We start from the raw sequence: 6,460 nt of genomic DNA on the forward strand, positions 1-6,460 counted from the left end.
ATATTATATTTCGTAATTATTAGAACTCAAACTTGCAAAAAGTTTCACATACTGGCTGGTGTATGTTTTGAGGCAGCACATTTATAGACTCGTGTGTGTCTGCAGAAGTTGCTCATTTTCACAACTATCGCAGCCAACGGTGCTGATACTTTTTTGGGAGGGTGTACATATATACCCTACCTAACATATTACAATACATCCATCCGTACATCCATCTGTACTAAGGTATGTTCACACTGATACAAACATAATTACATACCGTAGTGTCTGTCCATCAGGTCATCGTAAATACAGTATATACGTATAATAATTCACAAAGGTTCACCCATAGACTACGGACTGTAAACTACCTTAACTACCTACCTACCAGCCATCACGGCATAACTACCCAGCAAATTTATTCATACATTTATGTATTCAAACTGATACTGAATCTTAATACAGCCATTCATACATTTATGCATTTAGTAATTTTCTTTCGTAATTACTAAATGAGAAAGTGCGTTAACCCCTTCAGGCCGAGGCCATGTTATATATTCATCCCTCAGCCAGATAATGTTATTTGGCTCGGGTGACACTTTATAACTGGCTGGGATGTACATATATATATAATGCCTTAAACACTTCACAACCATGATGCATTTATAGAGTTATTCTTTGTACATTAACATGATTTTATTTACCGTAATGAACATTCTTGGAACGTGAGACATTAAATGTGGTACTCCTTACCTCCATTCACTACTACACTGCTATTCTAAATTACGTAAGTTAGTCTGGAGGTAGCATGACTATGAATGTTCTAGGAGTGAAGGAGTAATATTACGCAGCTCAGCCTTAAAATGACTGGAGATGAGGGGGTGTGAAGGAGGGAAAGTGTGTGCTGATCTGATGAGCTATGTAATAATTAGGAGAGAGAGAGAGAGAGAGAGAGAGATGTGACATGACAAGACGAACAGATGAACGGAGAAAACGTGCGTGTAAGAGAGAACAAATTTTATAAAAATCGCGAAAGTGTTGTCGCGAGACATTGGTGTTGGTGGTGCCGGTAAGATCAACTTTCCTGAAATATGATTTCTTGTTTTTTTTTCTTGACATTTACTTTCAGCCATGGAGTGGGCTTGTATATATATATATGTGTGTGTGTGTGTGTGTGTGTGTGTGTGTGTGTGTGTGTGTGAGAGAGAGAGAGAGAGAGAGAGAGAGAGAGACGGCGTCTGTGTGTTCCTGTGTTGTGTTTTTCATAAATGATAGAACTATAGATTTTAGTTTTTGAAATTCTTTTTTATATCCTTAAAAAAATATGTAAGTTTCTCCTTTTCAGAAGTATTAAAGTACCCAGCATTCTTTTTTAGTATTCTGTGATTCATCTTTTTCAGATTATATCGATCGATCGTATACTGAAATTTCAGGCAAGTGTTTTGCAGAATAATCTGTATTTATCATCTTTATATCATTGTGATGTATTTTGTAAATATGAGGGTCTAACCATATATTTGAAGTGATCTTTTTTTTCAGTCTGTCAGTATTTTTTACGAGTAAGTCAGTTGTATTTGTGGTATATATTTTGTATATTTTTTGCTCATACCATTGCAGCGCAATTTTCGTTTTTATTATTATAAGGAACAGGGAACATGAGAGATGAGAAGGTCATGGAATTAAGAGGAGGAGGAGAAAAGGTTTGGAAGAAGGAATGAAATTGCAGAGAGAGAGGAAAGAAATCGTGGAGAGGGGGCGAGTTTAGAAGAAGTTTAAAGACGAAGGGCGTGAAGTAGGAGAAAGGAGAAAGAAGAAAATTAATAGAAGGAAGAGAAATACAGAGGGCTGGAGTAGGAGGAGGAAGAAAGACACGGAAGCAGCAGTGTAGCAGTAGGAGAACTTTGCAACTACTTGGCCAGTGAAATGGGCCAGACGTGTAATAGCACACCAGTATGTCACACTGGCCTGTTGGATCACTGTCAGGGTTTAGGATGAAGCCCTTTTTTTTTTTTTTTTTTTTTTTTTTTTACAATTTTCTTCGGAATACTGGGTAAAATTCAGAATTTTGTGTTGGATGTCAGTTTTTCCTTGCGAGGTTGTTCAAAATAATATTTGTTTTCCTGTATGGAGTTGTGTTTTTGTGTTTTTCGTGTGCTTTGAAGTGCAGTGATTTGTTTGCTTGATTTTGCGTGTTTCGATGCTTGTTTTGGTATTTGTTTTGAGGTATTTATATATATTTTGGTTGTTTTTACAGGTAAGTGTGTTGTCAGAGGATTCAGGGAAGAGGAGAGAGGAGAGAGGGAGTAGGAAAAGGTAAGGCGAGAGAGCGCTACAGCCTGGAACAAAAATTGGTCCACTATTCCGCTGCGTCTGTTTCACACTATTGCATGTCCGTCACTGTTTCCTTGACGCATGCGTCAAAAAAATCATCTATGGCCAGAGAAACATACCAAGCCTCTTACAATTAAGGAATGTTAGCCATCAGAGGAAAGTGACAAGTGGAAGCGATGAAATATTAGGCCAGCTCTTGTATCCTTGGGCACAGTATTGTACTAACTCTTTCGCACTTTAGGAAGATCGTGGCAAGTATGAGAACTTTTAGGCAACCTTATTTGTACTCAACTGGTAAGAAAGTTGTGTTGTTCCAAAGACCACACAGGTATTACGGTCCCAAGGAGGTGGTACTACCTCAATATTTTATTCATTTATTTCTGTTTATTAATTTATTTTAGTTATTATTTTTAGGCTAGTTCTGAAGAAAAACTTGACAGTCCTTAACCTGAGGTCTGGCCGTATTCTTTCGTGGCATAAACCTTCACATGTCACCTTTTGGACCAAAACCCAACCGTCTATAGTGAATGCATGCCAGGGCTGTTTCGTTAAGGACTGGTGTGATGGCAGTAGCGGGAGTGTTTGTATGACATATCGGTGGATTGTGTAAGATCAGTACAGTTGGTAGTAATGCCATTCATATAGTTATATCCTTCCATGTTTCACCCTGGAATGGAACTCTTGTAGTCTTGTTCGTTCTGACAGCATACGTCTTCTCCAACCTCTTGATTGAACAGAGTGAGAGAGAGAGAGAGGGGGGGGGGTTGGCGGGGCATGAGTAATAGTCGTTGTGGTGATAGTGTTATTGATAGTAAGGGAGGTGATAGTCACAGGGTCTCCACCACAATGGTAAACAAACGTAGATGAAAAGCATTCACAAAGCACAGCGACCTCGTGTGCAGACTTTGACCTTTAAATTAGATTGATCTGCACCCAAATGGAATCAGTCCCTGCCATCCCCACACATAATGTATCCGTCAAGTTTGATCCGGATCGCATCAGGCATTCATGAGATATCGCCGCGCCCTGATGTTTGACCCAGTCCCTGAAGTTTGACTTGCACCTTTGATGGATCTGCACCAAAAAGGAATCAGTCCTTTACAGACTCACACAAAATAATTGTTTTTAATGTTATTTACATCGTACCAGGCATTATTGATATATTTTGTTAACATAGACGTAGACTCGTTCGCAATAGCTGCTTAAACGGCTTCACAAATTAACTTTCTTCCTTAATAGCTGTCTCACTTCAACTCTCACCATTGAGGAGCCTTCCGAGGTTTGAGGGTTAAATAGACACAAACAAAAGACTGGAGACACTTCACTCATCCTTCCCTCCTCTGGCCTGCCTTCCTGTGGCCTCAGTGTGTCGGGGTAAGAGAGGGGAAATGGCCCGATTCTACCCTTGATTTCTGTGGTGAGGGGAGGGTGATGGATGGTGAAAGAATGGACGTGGAAGACGAGGGGAAAACGAGGTTTGGGAGGATTAAGGAGAGAGAGAGAGAGAGAGAGAGAGAGAGAGAGTTAGCTAGTATTTCCAAACACCTTGTATATTAGGAATATACACACCCATACATACACAGATATTCGTGTATACAAATTACCACCTCAGAGTATGTATATTCAGAAGTGTACACTGATGTAGGAGAAGAGTGATTGCTCTGTAAATTTTATGTACGTTTACTATGCATACTGCTAGTGTGTGTGTGTGTGTGTGTGTGTGTGTGTGTGTGTGTGTGTGTGTGTGTGTGTGTGTGTTTCTCGCTCGTTTGGGCTGTTTGGTTGTGACTCTAAAGCATAACCCTTCTGTCTGTCTCTGAAGACAGTCTCCTCCTCCTCACTCATTACCACCGTACTCTTTCCTCTTCTTACCCCCCCCCCCACCATCATCACACGAATCTCTCTATATACCTCTCAATTTTCCCCTCGTCTCTTTGTTGTCTTCCTTGTCTTTTTTTTTTTTTTTTTCTAAATTGTCTTCTCATCTTCCACAACACTTAACTTCTCCCCCTTTTCTCGTTCTTCCACCCTACCCTGTCGTTTACTCCATCACCACTAAAATCGTAATCACCTTTTTCTCCTCTCTCATTATTCACCTTTTTTCTGCTCCATCCCCTTCTCTCTATTTCCTCTCTCCTCCCATCGTATTCTGTCTTGTCTCTCCCACTCATTCTTCTCATTGTGTGTCGGTTTTCCTCTCCTCCCGCTCATTCTTCCCTCATTTCGTCTGGATTTTCCCTTCCTCCTCGTCATTGTTCTCTCCTTTCCTCCCGTTTTTCCCTCCCTCCCACTCGTTGTCTCTCCACTCGCCCCTTCACTTCCCCTGTATGCATCCTTTCTCACCCGTAGTGTCATATTACTCAGTGGCAAAGAAGCCTGTTCTCCCGTTATTTTTTTCCTCCTCCAAGGAGGTTGTTTTTTGCCGGTGTTTATTTGTTTGTTTGTTTGTTCATCTGTTTGTCTCTATTAGCAGGATTACTCAAAAAGTTACAAATATATTTTGATGAAATTTTGTGGAAGGGTGGGCCATGGACCAAGAAAGAATTGATTACATTTGGGGCGGATCTGGATTCGGATACGGATCCTGTATCTACGGATCTGGATGCGGATCCTTTTTAATGGGAATGGCATTGGCGGAGGTATGCGCTCTCTGAGTGCCTTCTAGTCTTGCTATATTTTGCATGATTTTATTTTTCGTACGGTACATTCATATTCTCTCTCGCTGTGGTATAATTTTAGTAGCATTCACACACACACACACACACACACACACACACACACACACACACACACACACACACACACACACACACACACACACACACATGCTAACAGATGACTCCACCTTGCTTAATCTGAGAGAGAGAGAGAGATTCGAAAAATATAAGTGAAAAATATCGAGGTCCCTGGAGAGAAATTCCACACGTCTGCGGACCCGCCTCTGCCTGTCTGCTTGTGTCGACAGTTGTCAGATGTCTTAACTGAGGGAGCCAACCGATCCCATCCTGCCTTATCCTCCCTCACTCTGGCTTATCGCTGACCCACTGTGACTTTTCACTGCCTCAATCTGTCCCATGCCTAATCCGTCCTGCCTCTGCCTGGGTTATCCCTACCTCACCCTGCTTCATCCCTATCCTACCCTGCCTCACCCTGCTTCGCCTCACCTCACCTGTGTCTCATCTTGCCTGAACATCGATTATCGCTCATAGGTTGCCTTTTTATTTCATCTTCCCAGTTTAATCCCATTAATACTTTTCGCTTTTCCTTTCTCCTCTCTCCTTTTCTTTCGTCAGTCTTCTCCTGTGTTCTTTTCTTTTCCCAGTTCCTCTTTCCATCTCACCTAACCATCGCCTTTCTCTCTTCTCAGTTCGGGTTTCCTTCTCCTCCCATTTGCTCCCCCCCCCCCCACCATTCCCTCTGATTCATATCCCTCGAAACACTAACAAACCTTATTGACTCGCGATTATCCTCTCTCCTCTCCTCACCTCTCCTATCCTCTCCTTTCCTTACCACTTCTTCTCTCTTCTCTTCTTGGCTCTTGTTCTCTTCTCTTAAATATTCTTCTCTTCCCTTTTTCGTCCTTCCCGTCCTTCCTTTCCTTTCTGATCACCTCTGCTCTCTGCTTATTACTCTTCCCCTCTTTCCTCATCCTTCCACTCTCCTTTTCTCTTTTTCCCTCTCCTTTTCTCTCTTCCCTCCCCCTTCCATTTCTTCTGAATTATGTCCTTTGAAGGACTTGACCAATCCTATCGACTGCTGATTTTTCTGTATCATATTTTTTACTGCCAACGGCCATATCACGTTGAGTACACCGCTTCCCGTTCGATCAGCGAAGTTAAGCAACGTTGGGTCTGGTTAGTACTTGAATGGGTGACCGCCTGGGAACACCAGATGCTGTTGGCATAACGTTCTCCCTACGTGTCAAGTGGGGTTGGTGGAGGATTAGTGCCCCTCCCTGTAAAACAGTTAACTCTAAGCCTGTGACCACCCCGTTTGGGATACATGGCGTCTGGCAATGAATGAATGAATATTTTTCACTTCAATTTCTCTCTGTCTGTTTCTTGCACACACACACACACACACACACACACACACACACACACACACACACACACACACACACAGTGTTGTGTTGTCCAAGGAATCCCTT

At 41.9% G+C, this 6,460-nt stretch overlaps 1 non-coding gene across 1 annotated transcript; it reads left to right on the plus strand.

Moving 5' to 3' along the window:
- The first annotated feature begins 6,094 nt into the window (after positions 1 to 6,094).
- LOC145418670 (5S ribosomal RNA) lies at positions 6,095 to 6,213 on the plus strand. Its single transcript, XR_013900730.1, has one exon. It is a non-coding gene; the product is annotated as a 5S ribosomal RNA (ribosomal RNA).
- Positions 6,214 to 6,460: the final 247 nt, after the last annotated feature.

Source organism: Coenobita brevimanus, chromosome 115, assembly GCF_032717465.1.
Source record: "Coenobita brevimanus isolate Jiangsu-jjx chromosome 115, ASM3271746v2, whole genome shotgun sequence".
Classification (NCBI taxonomy): domain Eukaryota; kingdom Metazoa; phylum Arthropoda; class Malacostraca; order Decapoda; family Coenobitidae; genus Coenobita; species Coenobita brevimanus.